General features: G+C 38.9%; 1 long non-coding RNA gene across 2 annotated transcripts; it reads left to right on the forward strand.

Moving 5' to 3' along the window:
• Window positions 1–13,481: 13,481 nt before the first annotated feature.
• LOC112430877 (uncharacterized) lies at window positions 13,482–17,303 on the forward strand. 2 transcript variants are annotated; one of them, XR_013100748.1, is made up of 5 exons: window positions 13,482–13,683; window positions 14,381–14,446; window positions 14,791–14,946; window positions 15,399–15,491; window positions 15,789–17,303. It is a non-coding gene; the product is annotated as an uncharacterized LOC112430877 (long non-coding RNA). The 2 variants fall into 2 exon arrangements; XR_013100749.1 differs by lacking the exon at window positions 14,381–14,446.
• Window positions 17,304–18,304: the final 1,001 nt, after the last annotated feature.

The raw sequence follows: 18,304 nt of genomic DNA on the forward strand, positions 1-18,304 counted from the left end.
TTTATTTGTAGTAGTCCTTTCCAACTTCTTTCCCTCTTCCATGTTACTGTGGCAGCTTGTCAGCATCTATTTGGGGTTGGGAGTGGAACAGAAAGTAAGGAAATCCAAAGTGCCATTAAAACCAGGAGAGGTTCTTATATTTCAGAAGAAGGGATTAATTCAAAAGACCTCAATGCCATATTTTATTTAGGAACCCTAGAGAGCACTTTGCAAAATAACACATTCTTATAATTTCACCCTCAGATGAGCCAAGCTACGACTGTCAGGGAAGGTGATGTAGGTACAGAGCATGTGAGAGTGGTTAAGTTTGTCTCTTGTTTAGATGAAGGCACAAGAGGGATCAATGGCAAGGCGTAGAGATTCAGTATCTTCAGTCTTCAGTGGACACCCCATTTCTGGCACAAAACACCTGTAAAAGATGGTCGATTTAGGAGGTGACCCGGCAACTTCAGCCTGTCAAACATATTAATGGAGCAGTATGCTTTAAAAAAAAAAATCTAATTAAGCATGCACTCAGTACCCTAAGAATTATTATGGTAGTTAAACACAGTGATAGTTGTATATCATATTATATCACTTCAAACAGAGGTGACCCAGTAATGCTGCACTAATGAATTAGACTAACTATTCACTTTAGCTAAAGTTATTAAGTTAGCTAAAGAGTTGGGATGCTGTGTAAGACATAAATAAAGCTAAAATACAAAGGTTTGGGCACCGTTTTGCATGTTTCCCTACTGTAGGGGTCTCTGCAAGCATACAGAGGGGGTACTCTGAGAGGGTACAAGATGACAACTTTGGAATTCTACTAGAAACAGTCGATCATATTTGTTTGTCAAAGCTGAATTCAGGGCAAACTATGCTAAATTAGCGTTTTTAGCTAACAGCTACAATAAGCATAAAAGTTACCGTACGGCTATCATTTGTTAACATGACGCTTGTTCTTATACATGTAATACATTTATTACCAACCTGAGAGTTTATCCACTGGTCATTCGACATGACGAATGACTTCTGAAGTCTTAATTCAGCTCAAGACGCTGTAGATTCCCGTAACACTTTCGGTCCGCTAGTAAAACGTAGTTCTATTAATCTGCGCTTGAACCGGAACCGGATGTAAGTTCCAAAAAACTGAATTTTGGAACTGAAATTGAATTGTAGAACTGAAACTGAATGGTGAGAAGTGAAACTGAAATTATTCGAGAGCTGAATTTTTAAAGGATAAAATGCAGTTTCAAAGCAAATCAATTCATTTTCAAAATATAAATTCAATTTCAATTTAGTGATGATCATTTTCAAACCATAAATTCAATTTCAAATTAGACTAATTCAAATTCAGTTTTCAAAAGCATTTATTCAAGTTACAATTCAGATTCAATCTGAGCAATTCAAATTCAAATTGAACTTATTCAAATTCAGTTTCTGATGGCACAGATTTCTGCCCATATGCCATACACGTTATGGGTCTGTGAGCGTGAGGAGGGAGAAAAAGGGGAGTGGAAAGGTACGAGTTGTCATCGAGGAAAAACGGGAGCTGGAAGCATGTAAATATAATAATAACCACTTCAGCCAAGAAGAGTGCCTGACGAGCCCAGCTGTAAGTAAGCTATTAAGACTCGACTGTACACCGTGTTCGTGTTTTCCTCCGAAAACAATAAGTTCCGTTGGAGCAGCCTTTCAACGCCTCTCTCTGTCTCTCGCAAGAAAAGTTGACCCACACAACAAAGTAAAGCTATTTTTCGGCTACAAGCCGACAGGGACCCCGCCGTATTAGCCAGAGGTCCCTTTACTACAGTTCGGAGCCGCGGACCTTCAGTAATAGTAATAAATCACACAGCAATAGTACATTCACGTTGTTGTAAAGATAATATATTAAGTAATCCAAAGTATTCAGAATACTTTACTGTCATTGAGTAACGTAACGGAATACGTTACAGAATACATTTTGGGGCATGTATTCTGTATTCTGTAATGGAATACATTTTAAAAGTAACCTTCCCAACACTGGACACGAACAAAATTGCTGAGAAATTTCAATCTGCCTTTAAGCCATTGCATAGCACTGAAACAGCGTTGGTTAGAGTTCTTAATGATATTCTTGTAATCACTGATACTGGATGCTCTATGGTCCTAGTTTTACTGGACCTCTCTTCGGCCTTTGATATGGTGGACCATAACATTTTATTATCAAGACTTGAGCACACTGTGGGTATTAGAGGCACTGCCCTCGACTGGTTTAAATCATACCTCGCTGATAGATCTTTATCAGTTCACTTAGGCACCTTCTCCTCTTCCTCCGCTCCGGTCTGTTGTGGTGTGCCTCAAGGATCAGTTTTAGGCCCTTTTCTCTTCTCATTGTATTTGCTCCCTCTAGGTGCAATCTTTGAAAAATACAATATGCCGATGACATACAGATCTATTTTGAACTTACTGACGACCTAGCTGTGTCCCTGCACTACTTTCAAGAATGCATGCGGGAGGTCAAAGAATGGTTCCTGAGTAATTCCCTCGTTTTAAATGGTAAGAAGACTGTGGTGTTCAACAGTAAAATCCCTCGTGCCTAACTCTGTGCTGCCCTGGGTTCCTTTGCTAGCTTTTCTTGTGACTATGTCAGTAACTTGCGTGTACTGCTGGATAGCTCACTCAAACTCGATAAGCAAGTGTCTGCTGTAGTGAGATCTAGCTTCCACCAACTGCGCCTTATCTCTAAGGCTAGGCATTATATTCCGCATGAGGACCTGGAGAGGCTTATTCACGCTTTTGTGACCTCCAGGTTGGATTATTGTAACTCTTTGTACTATGGTCTTCCTTCTTCTCTTCTTCTTAGACTGCAAACAGTCCAAAATGCAGCAGCCCGCCTTTTGACTGGTACCAGGAAATTTTGCCATATTACTCCTGTCCTAGCTAGCCTGCATTGGCTGCCCATAAAGTACCGTATTCAATTTAAAATATTACTCCTTACTTTCAAAACTATTAATAAATTAGCGCCAAGTTATCTTAGTAAACTTCTCAAACCACACACTCCTGCTAGAACATTCAGATCTGCCACTCAACTACTTCTGACCCAACCCAGATCTCGACTGAAGTCCCGGGGTGACCGTGCGTTTGCTCTGGCTGCCCCGGTACTGTAGAATACCCTTCCTCTCGACCTCCGCGCATCTGACTCCATTGCACTGTTCAAATCACGATTAAAAACCCACTTATTCAATCTTGCCTTTCCCTCTAGTTAATATTTCTTTTATGATATTATATCATGCACTTTTATGCTCATTTAAATTCTTGTTTGCTCTGTACCTATTGCCTTCCTATATCAGTGACAGTTATCTGCTTGCATACTTAGTACTTGCTTTGGTCCTATTTCTATTATCCTCCTCCTATACTCTATCTTACTTGTTAAGCACCTTGGCATACCCTTGGTTTTTAAGTGTGCTTTATAAATAAAGTTTATTATTATTATTATTATTATTATTATTATGAGAAAAGAGACCCCTTGGACATAAATCAGCATGATGAGAACTATTGAAAACAAAAGAAAGAATCTTTGGAAAACAATTATCTGAGGAGAATAAATTTATTTTAGTCTGACCCCAGTCCCATCCGCTAACATGGAGGAGGTGGGGTTTATGACCTATACTGCAGCCAGACACCAGGGGGCGATAGAGACGTTTTGGCTTCATTTTTGGGATGCTGTCACACCAGACACCAGGGGGGGATAGAGACGTTTTGGCTTCATTTTTGGGGTGCTGTCGCGTCATCCATGTTTTCTACAGTCAATGGGGGGGATGGGGACACTCCTACATGAAGTGAAATTTTTTTCCCACTCAAATGTAAAACCATTTATTTTATTTTATTAACCGTCTTACAATTTTAAGTCACATCTGTTCCTTGTGTTTCACTTATATTAGTATATTTTATATGTATATTTTGTTATTAATTAAATATACATATGCTGCCTCTGGCATAATTTATTATCAGTTATTTCATCTTAATTCATGTTTATACTTACACATGACTAATAATTATAATTATTATAAACCTTATATAATTCACTATATGAAGTAGGCCACATCTGATGCAAGTTTTTTATAAGTTTTTTCTATTTCTTTTCCATATGGGTGGAGTCAGTATTCAGTTATTCTTTCCAAGGCTCTTGGGACCCAGGTCTGCATGGACCCTTTTTTTTTTTTTTAGCTATTTTTGGGCTTCCAATTAATACTGGTCTAACTAACCCTACACACTTCAAAATATTAGCCTTTACATCACTTTTGGCCAGGCGTTGTATCTTACTCCTTTGGAAATCTTCAAAGCCACCTTCAGTTTCTTTTTGGTTTCGAGATGTGATGTGAATATGTGGGGGGAACAGAGCGTATTTGTAAACGACTAATGTACAGGGTGGGCCATTTATATGGATACACCGTAATAAAATGAGAATGGTTGGTGATATTATTGTGGCACATTAGTATATGTGTGGGGGCAAACTCCTCAAGATGGGTGGTGACCATGGTGGCCATTTAGAAGTCGGCCATCTTGGATACAACTTTTGTTTTTTCAATAGGAAGAGGGCTATGTGACACATCAAACTTATTGGTAATGTCACAAGAAAAACAATGGTGTGCTTGGTTTCAACTTAACTTTATTCTTTCATGAGTTATTTACAACTTTCTCTTTGTTCACAGCCATTGACATGTCGAAGATGTTAACACGTGAGGAGTGGATCGAAATTGTGTTGATATCTGGTGAACGCAGCAACCGGGTCATTGCAGCAGATTTCAATGCAAGACACCCTACGAGACCACCCATCTCCCATGCTACAGTTAGCAAACTGCTTGCTAAGTTTCGTGAAACTGGTTCAGTGTTGGATTTGCCAAAATGTGGATGCAAGAAAACTATCACTAATGAAGAAACATCAGTGGCTGTCCTAGCTTCATTCAGCAAGGGCCCACAGTGTAGCACTCGCCACATATCACTGGAGAGTGGCGTGAGTTGAACATTCCTTCGGCGGATATTAGCTACTCACAAATGGCACCCTTACAAACTCCAGCTACTGCAGCATCTCAACGAAGATGACCCAGATCGGCGCACAGAATTTGCAGGATGGGCAAAACAAAATTTGAAAGAGGATCCTCAATTCACGCAGAAGATTTTGTTCAGTGATGAGGTAAACCTTTATGTGAATGGTGAAGTTAACAAACAAAACCACCGCTATTGGTTTGACACTAACCCACATTGGATGGATCCCTCCAAGACTGTTGGAACAACAAAAGTGATGGTTTGCTGTGGTATATGGATTACAACGATAGTGGGTCCATTCTTCATCAATGGAAACCTCAAGGCCACTGGATATTTGAAATTGCTACATGATGATGTGTTTCCCTCTTTATGCACTGAAGCTGGCATGTTCCCTGAGTTTTTCCAGCAAGATGGTGCACCACCACATTATGGGTGCCAGGTCCGAGCATTCCTAGATGAACAGTTTCCTTGAAAGTGGATTGGTCATTGTGGGCCAGTTGAATGGCCCCAAGATCTGACCCCCTTAGACTTTTATCTTTGGGGTCATCTGAAGGCAATTGTCTATGGTGTGAAGATACGAGATGTGCAGCACCTGAAACTACAGATACCGGATGCCTGTGCTGGCATTTCTCCTGCGGTGTTGCTATCAGTGTGTGAAGAGTGGGAGAAGAGGGTTTCATTGACAATCCAACACAATGGGCAGCACATTGAACACATTTTATAAGTGGTCAGAAACTTGTAAATAACTCATGAAAGAATAAAGTTACATTAAAACCAAGCACACCATTGTTTTTCTTTTGACATTACCAATACGTTTCATGTGTCACATGGCCCTCTTCCTATTGAAAAAACAAAAGTTGTATCCAAGATGGCCGACTTCTAAATGGCCGCCATGGTCACCACCCATCTTGAGGAGTTTGCCCCCTCACATATACTAATGTGCCACAAACAGGACTTTAATATCACCAACCATTCCCATTTTATTACGGTGTATCCATATAAATGGCCCACCTTGTATATTTCTCTTTCTCAACAAAAATATTTATTAAAAAAAAAAGTCTGCTGCCTCCTGGTAAGGTGTTCCTACCGGGAGGAGGCCCTGGTGTACATCTATAGGCTGGTCTGGGAATGTTTCTCTGGAGGAGGTAGCGAGAGACAGGTCTGGGCATCCCTGTTGCTGCTCCCACAGGCTTGTAGATTAGGCACTAAGCATGATAGGTGCATCACTCCATCTGCCTCTCTTCTTACCTTGATGCATCCATCACTCTGGAACAGAGTAAATCTGGACTCATCAGACCACATGACCTTCATCCATTGCTCCAGAGTCTTCCAGGGTATGAATTTAAGGAAAAAAAAAAGAATGCTTGGACACTGCTAGCATCATGGACAGGTTTTTGACAGGGCTCCCACACAAACGCAAAGCAGGAGATGAAGCATAGCTGAATATGTTTCCAAACCAACTTCCCTCCAAGCCAAATACTAGAAAATGTGGTATAGCATATCTTCCCTTTGGCTTCACCTGCACAAGTGCCAAGGTAGGTCTCCCCGACAGAATTAGTTTCCCCTGCGTTAGGAGCACATGCTGGGCTGTCCAAATCAGGGACAACCAGTATCCCACATTCTTGATTTTTATTTCACAAACACTTCTTACTTCTTGACTAACTACTCCTGAAATTTTCGATATGTTAGCTCTTTATACACTAAAGTTACAGTGGGATACAAATAATATCGGTCTGCCACAGTTTGTTCCCCCTGTCCAAATCAGGGACAAACAGTATCCCACAATTGTTTATGTTTTTGAACCCATTTTGCACAGAGAGGCATTTTTTGAAAAATGTATTGGTAGCAATGTTGAATATTATTACACTGAAAAAAAACCCCACTACACGAAAAATAATTGCACGATGATGCCACTCCATTTCTAAATGGAGGGACAGTAACTGCGTGTGTATATGTACACGTGTAAAAACTGCAGATAGTAAGATTAATAGTAACAGTATTTTGTCTCTATACGCCATTGTAGAAATTCTTCTCATTCTCATGTAAACAATGTCGTGCACAGCCTGATGTGAAAAAAGGCACATACCTTTGACGTTGTGTGACAAACTCCGTATTCCTCGTCCACACGTAAACGCAAAAACTGAGTTAAAAAAAATCTCAGTTTTTGGTGATTCGAAGATTTTCTTGTAAAACAAAGTTTGGAACCACTGCTATATGCTGTCCTTATTTTCTCCCCCGCTCAACAAGTAGTGGCAGATGGCTGCCCCTGCCAGGGGTTTTCTTCCTGTGCTTTCTCATAGAGGTTCATCTGATTATTGGGCTTTTTCTCTGTAATACGGATTTTTACCTTGCTACATAAAGCACCTCGACCTTGTTTGAAATTGGCTTTATGTGGATAAAATTGAACTGATAATTCAATTGAACTGAAATCTTGGGTGTCTGGGTGACTCTAGATCACACAGTGCATCAGGTTGCTGCTTACTCTGATTAGAACCTTTCTGCAATGAAAGTAAACTGGCACACAGGCATTAACGCGACAATTTCAGGAGTCAGTAATATTTATTTAATCATGGCAGAATTGAATGATTAGTGTTCAAATGGGCTCATTGATCGCCAGCCAAAACCAAATGGTCTGCTCTGCCAGGATTTTTCAGACAAGACTGTTGTCATTCGATGGGACACCTGCTGTGGCTGTATATTCTGCAGAGATCCCTGGGTGTTGTTGTCAGAGCTTTCTGATTATAAATACTGGGTAGTAAATGTCAAACTATTTTAGTTACTCCATGCAGTGATGAGCCAGTAGGCAATGACCGCCTATGACAACCAGTGGCACCACTACCAAAACTATTTTCATTTACATGCCATCAGTGCACTTTGGAACGTATCAGATGTTTATGATTATTCTTTGCTATATCATTAAAACATGCAAAACACAATCTAAATACAATCACATTTCCAAAGAAGTTGAGATGCTGTTCAAAATGTGAATATAAACTGAAAGCAATCATTTACAAATGTCATAAACCCATATGTTATTCATAATCAACATATTAAATTATTTAAATGAGAAAATGAATCATTTTATGGAAAAAAGGGTAATTTTGATTTTCACATGAACAGGCCACATTTACCAGTGTAGGGGAAAGGTCTGGACTGCAGGCAGACGCTTCAGCTACAAAGCCATACTGTTATAGTAGATGCAATATGCAGCTTAGCATTGCCTTGCTGAAATATGCACAAAGCCTTCCTGGAAAATGATGTTGTTTCAATGGGAGTTTGATATTGCTCTAAAACTTGTATATAATTTTCCGCACTGATGGTACCATTTCAGATGTGCAAGCTGCAGGCTTTTAAACCAAGTTCTGATTAAAAAGCATTCTGGATCAACTAAAACATTTTTAGGTAGATTTTAGAACAACCTGATAATGAATTAATAGTTCAGCCTAGAAGTAATAAATACATGAATTAGTTTTTCAGCATCACCTTGAGACAAGATGTTTCTAATTTTAGAGATACTGCCCAAATGCAAGACAATAGTCATACATATTTCTTTAATATTCTAGTCAAAAATGACTCCAAGATTCCTCACAGTGTTCCTGAAGGCCAAGGTAATGCCATCCCAAGTAAGTATCTGTCTGGACAACATATTTTTAAAACTTTTAGGAAAGAGTACAATAACCTCAATTGTGAAAAGGCAGGAAATGTGAGGTCATCAGGCCTTTACGTCTTTAAGATATTGCACTTCAGAAAATGACTTGCCAACCACTTTCTTGGTTTTGGCATTTCTTTATTAAACATCACTGATCATAAATGCTGTGATTATGTCAGTGTGAAACTTGCTGCCTGCTCTGATATTGTTTTCTTTCTTCTTTCTTTGTCCTAGTTACTGCTAAAATTAGCATTTTTTTCCTATTATTTCCACATAAGGAGCATTTTTTTGTTACACCGAAAAATAGTTGCACATCCTGTACCTCTGTACTTTACCTCAGTCATCATCTCTTAAAATGATTCTTCTCAGGACAGATGGTGGTAATTTCTTCTTTTCTTCTTTTGGGAAACCAGGATAGATTTTAAGTAATCTATCCACCAAAAATAGCTATGCCTTTTTTACAAGAGCCAGCAACTTGATGTTCACTATTGATATAACATTTGATTTAAAAAACAAACAAAAAAAAAAAACCCCAAAAAACAACAAAAAAATTGAGGTCAAAATGAAAAGCAGCAGGGAATAAACACCTAGAAATTAAGTTGCCCTGAAGCCTTATACATATACGATATATGATGAATATGATGATGAAGAAAGTAACCATGAAAGAAGAATGTAACACATCAGGATTCAGAAGCAGCTACATAGATCAGGGGCAGAGTTTGTGGAGGTTGCTTTCATGGAAGATGTTCTCCATGATGTTCTCCAAGTGGTTGTGTGAAGTCTTCACAAGGGAGTTTGAGATAACCTGACATGTTCCTCAGCAAGTCTCTCATATTCACTTATGTTTATTGTTTTGTCTTATTTTTATCATATCCATGGGGTTTGTGTATACAATACAGCTCTCCAGACTTTGTCATATCTCACTTACATCTCTCCAGTCTCCAGAAACTAGAAAAGATGCAGTAAAATGTGTCAGTTTACTGCAGGGGTAGGCAACTCCAGGCCTCGAGTGCTGGTGTCCTGCAGGTTTTAGATATCACCCTGGGTCAACAGACCTGAATCAAAGGATTAGTTCATTACCAGGCCTCTGGAGAACTTCAAGACATGTTGAGGAGGTAATTTAGCCATTTAAATCAGCTGTGTTGGGTTAAGAACACATCTAAAACCCGCAGGACACTGGCACTCGAGGCCAGGAGTTGCCTACCCCAGTTTATTGTTATGTTAGCTGTTGGGCTGCTGCAACTGCACCATCAACAGCATTACCAGCAACAACTAATAGAATAGAATGCTTTTATTGTCACTATACAGATGTACAATGAGATACAGATTTGGATAATATAACCTGGCAGTTCCGAGACACTGCTGCTTCTAGCACTTGCAATGGAGAAGTGCATTCGTGCAAAAACTGAGTGAGGAAGAGATGGAGAAAGGTTTAATTATCATGGACAGATTCAAGTAAAAATCATATCACGACATAAAAAAAAAAAACGTCTTCCCCTCAAGCTCGGATCCTCTACCAGAGGCCTGGGAGCTTAAGGGTCCCGCACAGTATCTTTGCTGTTCCTAGGATTGCGCTGTCCTTCTGGACAAAGATGTCAGATGTCGCTCCTGGGATCTGCTAGAGCCACTCAACTAGTTTGGGGATCACTGCACCAAGCACTCCGATTACCACTGGGACCACTCTTACCTTCACCCTCCGCATCTTCTTGAGCTCTTCTCTGGGTCCTTGGTACTTTTCCAGCTTCTTGTGTTCCTTCTTCCTGATTTTGCTGTCATTCGGTATTGCTATTTCTATCCCTACAGCCGTCTTCCGGTTGATTAGCCATGATCGTTTTGTCCATCTGTATCTGGAAATCCCACGGGATCTTAGCTCGGTCATTCTCGACCACACTAGGCGGTGTCTCCCATTTTGACCTCGGGACTTCCAGGCCATACGCGGCACAGATGTTTCTGTATACAATAATAATAATAATAATGGATTGAATTTATATAGCGCTTTTCAAGGCACCCAAAGCGCTTTACAATGCCACTATTCATTCACTCTCACATTCACACACTGGTGGAGGCAAGCTACGGTTGTAGCCACAGCTGCCCTGGGGCAGACTGACAGAAGCGAGGCTGCCATATCGCGCCATCGGCCCCTCTGGCCAACACCAGTAGGCAAGTAGGGTAAAGTGTCTTGCCCAAGGACACAACGACCAGGACAGAGAGCCCCGGGATCGAACCGGCGACCTTCCGGTTACAGATACGCTTCCCAACCCCCTGAGCCACGGTCGCCCTATGCCGGCCGGCCACTTGGTTATGGCATTCCATGTATGCTAGCATCTTGCACCCTGCTATTATGTGCTGGATTGTCCCACGGGCATCTTTACACAGCCTGCACCTGGGGTCTTGTCTGGTGTGGTAGACCCCACCCTCTATGGATCTTGTGCTCAGAGTTTGTACCTGTGCTGATTAGTGCCTCTATCTGCTGGTGGAACATACCGTGCAGGGGCCTGTCCTTCCATGATGATTCCTTCTCTTCCTCCTCATTCTTGGGTTTCTGCTGCCTGAGGTATTAACTGAGCACACAGTCGGTTGGGGCCATCTTCCGGATGTACTCGTGGATGTTCATTGTCTCATCCTGGACCATGGTACTGACACTCACTAGTTCCCAGCCTTCTTCCTTCCACTTAGCATACAGCCTAAGGGTGCTGGACTTGGGGTGAAACCTTCCATGCACCTGATCACAGGCAGGGCGTAGGTGTTGATAGCCCGGATCTTGTTCTCACCGTTCAGCTGACTCCTTAGGACTTGCCTGAGCTTCTGCAGGTAATTGGTGGTTGCAGCTTTCTAGCAGCCTCTTCATGGTTCCCATTTGCCTTTGGAATCCCTACAGGCAAATGTCCTCTAGCTGTCTGCAATGTTGCCTTCTGTTAGTTTGATCCCCTCAGTTCTGACTACCTTCCCTCTTTGTTATCATCCGACTACAGGGTGAGCCATTTATATGGATACACCGTAATAAAATGGGAATGGTTGGTGATATTAAAGTCCTGTTTGTGGTACATTGTAATAAATTAAACTTGATTAATTGCAATTAATTGCGCAAGAAAATTTGCCCCAAAGTGCAAATGCTTTTTTAAATTTTTTTATTTTAAAGGGTTTTAGTAGGCGACAGAATAAATAATAGAAATGTACATGAATATTTTAAACTAGAGCTCTTTTAATTTATGGGGGAAAAAAGCATTTAAGCTGCATTTCAATACAAAAAAGAGAAAAAAAGATATCCATGGGCAAAATTGGGCAGACTTAAAAATCAAGTGTTATTTTAAGTACTTTAAGTACATTTTCAAAATGGTATTGTCTTTAAATGTTGCAACCTGCAAGTGAGAACAGTCTCTCATATGGGACAGAAGTGACAGGACTAATCAAATACTTGCAGACCAGGACAGACAGCTGTGGGTGGGTCCCTGCTCGACTGGACCATCTCACTGATGGTGGATTCTGCTCTGTACAAACTCAGGGCCCTGTTACACAACGCTTCTACATATGAATCTGTAGCACATTTTCTAACCCCCTATTTTCTACCACTGATAGTGGTCTACAGTCCAGAGCAATCCATTTTGCAAGAGAGTTGGTAAGTTTGTCTGATGTTAATTTACTAATTTTGGTCCTGAAGCCAGTCATTTCATCAAGTCTGCGCTGCCGACACCTTTTGGTGGTACTCGAACTGCTAGCTCTAACAGCTCCCAAACTTTCTGTGCTCGCTGTGACATGTTTTGCATTTAGATGGTACCGCAAGGTTGAAGTCCTTCGGTGGTATGCAAACTCCTTTTTGCACAGTTTGCACAAAACCACGCTTTTATCAAGGCTTCCGTCGGGTAGTCTTTAGAAGTAAAATTTTTATATACAATATCCATTTGTACTTGAAGTCTTCTACTTTTTCAGGGCATTGTCACTTTCGTTGACAGGTTCCTCACACAGGCAGCAATAGTAACCAGTTAGGGCTAGGTATCGTCACTGATTTCTAGAATCCCGATTCAATTTGATCCACGATTTGATTAGATTCAAATCAATTTTGACTCAGACAGTCAGAAATATTATAATTCTGTATCAGTACTGACACTTGTGAGACTTCATCAGTGTAAGCATCACAGCAGATGCCTTTGTATCAAAGTAATTGAGAATAAAACAGGGAAAAACATGAAAGAGATTTTCCTGGCCTGGCTTTTTATAGCAGATAACCTTAAAATATTGTGCAGTAGATCAAAAACTGAAGAAAACCATGACTCAACATATGTACATTACCTGATGCTGCTAAAGTGAAGCAGAGCAATGTTACAAAGGTTTTGTTAAAGAAGGTTTTTGCAATTTGGCATAGTTTAAAGTTTAAATTTCTTCAGTATTAAACAGCAGAAATGAGGCTTTCTTGTCGGAAGAAATAAAAAAAGAAAACAGTGGCTGACAGCGCTGTAAACAATGGTAGACTGGTGGGTAATAAGCAAGCGAATAATGCAGAAAACAGAGATTTGAGATGGGAAACTGTTCTTGAACTACACTGAGAGAGAGAGAAAGAGCTGTGCAGGAAGTGTGATTTTATCATGGTGGAAGCAAAACAGCAAAAGTAAGAGGGAATTCATGACAATATTTATGTGAAGCATAGTTTGGATCTTCTTTGGCTGCTGGTTCAGTACACTCAAAAAAATGAATGAGGTGGATTGTTCAGTGTATATTAATTATTTATTTTCATTTTACTTAAAATATATGTTTTTGTTAAGTTAACATATGTTTTTCTAATCAAGTCTACGTAATTGTGTCTATTATTCAACGTACATAATATTAATGTGTTACTTGATCGCATAACATTTAAGTTAAGTCAATTAGGATCGATATACCTTGTATATCCACAAGGTGGCAGTAATGCAAAAACAGTTGTAATGAAACCGCGCAGAACAAGAAGGTTTCACGGCTTGTGCCTGCTCATGCGCAAGACTTCAAATTTAACTGAAAAAGGCTGTTTTGGCGCCAAGCTGCTGTTTCTTTGAGAGGTAAGACCACTTTTTTCTTTGACTATGTTGTGTAGTATCTATATGTCCAGCATGGTTATATTTTGCGTTTGTCTTACAAGACATGTTATATCGTTTGCGTGCGCTTGTTTTACATTAGTTTTACTGGGTCCTGGACATGCTTATTTTGTGGACTGTGTAAGAAACATTTTTATTGTTTTTTGTTTTATTAAGGGATTAGCTACAGGGGTTCATGGGGTTATTCTTTCAAGGGGTTATTTTTCCATTTGCTTTCTTGGGATTCCTTTTCTGTAATCCGAGAGTCGGAAATATCGAATAGGATAGCAAGGATAGCATAAAGTGACATTTAAAATCCAAAAAGTCAAGGGCGAAAGCCACTGTGACACCATTGTTCTGCTCTATCAGTAATCTGTATTATGTAAAAATGGTCTGTAAATACAGCATGTTTCCTAGCGGAGTTATACATATCAATGTAGTTATAAATTACAGTTTGTGAAAGTACACACTTACTTTTTTAAATAAAATTATTCAAGACATATGAGTGGACAGACAATGGAGGTCGACAGACCTGGTGATAATTGCTTCTATAGAAAGTTAGCACATGGCAGTGTCAATCTCTTGCTTTTCTTCTGAGTAGTATTTTATTTAGTTGTAATTCAAACAATAATTTGCTTCTTGAAATTAAGGAATTAATTTTTTTTTTCTTTATAAATCTCAGATCTTGCCTTTACCTGCTCCCTCCTATACTGATGTGGTGTATGTGGTATTGCTGAGCTTGTATGTGGTATGTGAACTGTTATACTTTTAAAAACAAAACTGTTTTATAAGTTAACTTTTCTTTTGTGACCCATCCCATGCCCCTGTTATTTCTTCTCCACATCTGAACCATGGTTGCAGTTCAAGGGCCTGAGGCATGAAATTCTTTTCAGATCAGCTGTGATCAATATTTTTTGGAACTTGATAAATAACAATAAAAGCTGTAATGGCTCCATTAGCATTTTGTGTAAATGTTTGTGTTAAAATTATAGCTTTAATGAGGTCTTACTACATTAGTTTTAGTTTGTATATGTGTACATATAGTATGTATATTTACAGTACAGTATGTTGTGTTTGTTGACATATTTTCAGGTGGAAGCAGAATATGTGAGGATTACTACTGCTGCACATGTTCCAAGGCTTTTTACACAACTTGACCAATACACTGACCAGCTCATAAAAGTCTTCAAGAAAAAAGGAGGCGTTGCAGGGAAGAAAATTAGACAAACTTTGGCCCCAGCCACACAGGTGCGTTATTCTGTTGGTAGCAAAATATTATGGCTAATAAGATCATTTTCAAATTTAAACAGCTAGTGTATGGTAGCTGCACAGTGCACTTACATTTATATTAAGCAAGACAAAGTTTGGTACTCAAAACGTTGGAAAATTTAAATTACCTAAACATATGTAAAATCTGATCCCTTGATTTAGGTTAAACCAGAAGTGAATGTTTTTATGTTATGTTTTGAATGCAAAAAAGATGATGTATTAGTTTGTCTTTACCTCCATTATGGACATATATAATGTGGTGGAAACCCTGCCCAACAGGTTAACTATTCATGTCCATGTGATGATTAGTTGGTCTTGTGTACATGTCTATCTGTGCAGTGGATATGTCATTCATTTTGCGTATAATGTGAGTTTCTGTCATCCTAAAGTATATCTGTTTTCTCTTCCTGTATCTCTGCCACTCTCTACAGAAGGAAACCATTGAAAAGGGGAGGGAGTGTGTCCTCAGGGCACTACCTTTTTACCTGAATGAAGACCCAAGCATCCTCTTCAAAGAATAATTGGTTGGTAATTTTAGTTTAGTTTTTTATCTGTATTAAACCAAATTTTGAATAACTAATGTTGTTGCATGTTGTAATGTTGTTGTTGTTGTAATTTGCATGGAACCTGTTTAAATGTTTTGGGAAATCTTCTTGTATACCCAAACTATTTATATTTATCGTTGAATCTGTAGTCTAAAATAGTGGCACACTGGGGTGCATGTTCCTAATATTGTGTTTACGTCATTAAAGGGTAGCTTTGGCCCTTTTTCTTTCTTTTTTTAAAACTGGATGCCATTTTTCTATGTTTTTGTGTCTAAGCTACAGCTGTTCAGAGGGAGCTGGAACAAATTACCCTTGCTATCTTTACCATCGAAAGAGCTGATGCCAGCACTCCTCCAGCCGATGTGGGTATAACCATCTAGTGTGTCCTGCATGACCTGGAAGACCTGGCCTCTGCATGTGCACTCTTAATGGGTGGGATATATGCACTGAATCTCAGTTAACCTCAAGACTGAAAGCTAAGAGACAATCAAAAGTATTGAGATTTAAAGGATTTAATTGAGAGATGATACTGCACCAGAAATGTTGAAGGGTGGTGTGTATATTAGCGTTCAAGGCATATTGTTATGAGGTAGAAATATGTTCATATTCAGTTTGTGTTACATTGTGTGCATTGTAAAGGTAATTGCAATACATACTAAAATTAAGGGTAAGTTAGGAGGTTGATCTGATATCCTCGTGTTGGTGTTGTTCCCAGATCATCATACTAAATGTTGTTCCAGGATCAACATTGCAAGTGACCAATCAGAATGTTGTGACGTCATACTTTTGCGACTTCGGGAAAAACCGGCGTAAAACAAAAAACTGTACTTAAGCTGCGTGAAACCGCCTCTGTCCGCCGATCAACTGACCCTAACCCTAACCGTAACCCTTTAATAAACAGTAAGCAGAATTGATATTGTCCTTGCAACATTGGAATTTCATAAATGCACGAATGGCTTGGAATAGAATAACGTCACAACAATGTGATTGGTCACTTGCAATGTTGAACCTGGAACAACATTTTCATGATGGTCTGGGAACAACACCAACACGAGGATATCAGATCATCCAAGTTGGGAATGCAGGATGAATGTATATTTTGTGGACTTTTAAAGACGAACAATTGTTTCCATGTTAAAATGTTTACATCTGAAGTTTTTTGCCCAAACACTGGTAAAATAAATGTTGACAGTGGCGAGTGTTAAATGGTTACTGCTGTGCTGTTGCAAAAAAACTGAACGCTGACAAGCTGTTTTATTGTTAGACCATAATGTTGGCATGTTTTGTTAAAGTTTTATTTGGGATGGTGATGTAATTTTCTTTGATTGCTAATATCAGTGGACTATTTATTATTATTATTGTTGTTGTTGTTGTTGTTGTTACATTTTTTTTTTTTTAAATTGTGGCTGTTGAGGTGGACACTTCACTTTGCATTGTTAAAGGAAAGCACTTCATTGGCATTGTGTTACTGGACTGACCCTAAGCAATCATTGCAAATAGCAACTTTGCTATCCATTTTAGACACTAAAAGAAAAAAACACTCACAGACCTTACTAGCATCACATGTGCATAACTCAAGTGTCATCTTATCAATGTGTTATGTGATCTTCAATGCGTTTTTTTTCTCTTCTATTTCTGGTAGATACAGACATTTAATTTAAAGTCTTGATGTTGCATCTGTCTACATACTGTTAATTACTAACCCTAATGAGCTGTTGTGTTTTATTTTGGACTGGGTTTACACAAATGCTCACTGAATGTGTTGGCAATAAAATAAATTTTAAAAAATAAGTTGGATGTACTTAATTCATTTGTGTGGAACCTGTTGACAAAATAGATTTATGTAAAACTAATTAATAAAGCACAAGGTGGCTGAAAATATAATATTTGAATTAATCTAACTTAAATTTAACATTTTACTGCCACAAATAAGAAATGTGTTGAAGTAACTAATCTAAACTATCTAACCTGAAAATATGTCATCTATGTTCATACAACATAACTTGATTTAGTTAGTCTTAAATATGTCTTGTTAATCTTAAGTAGTTTTTTTAAATTAGATGAACTAAAGATTTTTGCTTTAAACTAACATAATTCAATTTCGTGGAACCTGTTGACAAAATAATTTTAATTAAAGTCAACGTTTCATTTTTTTGAGTGTAGTCAATTTTGAGAGACAAAACCTGGAGCTTCAGAATATGTCAGATGTCAGCTTTCTTACCCGATAGCATGTACACAGACACGCCATCGGTGCTAAAAGTTAACAGATGTGTCGGGTCCGCGCTTTGTATTTACGTGTTTTTGCAGAATCCGTTTGCCTGCTCTCATTTACTGTTTTAGCTGTTTGGTGGTTGTTGAAACAGTTTTGTAAGGTTTGTGAGATTCTGGCGTTTCTGGCAAAATACATTTGTATTTAAAAATCGATTCAGGATTTTAATGAATCAGTATCGCTTTATTCAAGCTAAAATTGATTTTAATTGGAGAATCGATTATCAAAACCCACCCCTATAACCAGTTGCCTGCTAGGCGTCGCCTCTATTAATTAATGTCAGTTAACTAGACTTCCCCTCTTTCTTAATGCCCTTAAAAGCATTTCAGTGGAAGTAGTATCTGATAAATAACATGGTGATTTATGTTGTATGGCCCATCCAGGAAGTTTGTGCTTCAGTTTTGTTGAAATGAGCAGATATGTGTCTGTGCCCTGTGTGTGGGTGTTGTATATAAATGACACACAATGACATATACTTTAAAAACGTTCCTTTAAACTGTCTCACTGACAAATCTGCATTAAT

The sequence above is a fragment of the Maylandia zebra genome, linkage group LG11, assembly GCF_041146795.1.
Source record: "Maylandia zebra isolate NMK-2024a linkage group LG11, Mzebra_GT3a, whole genome shotgun sequence".
NCBI lineage: Eukaryota > Metazoa > Chordata > Actinopteri > Cichliformes > Cichlidae > Maylandia > Maylandia zebra.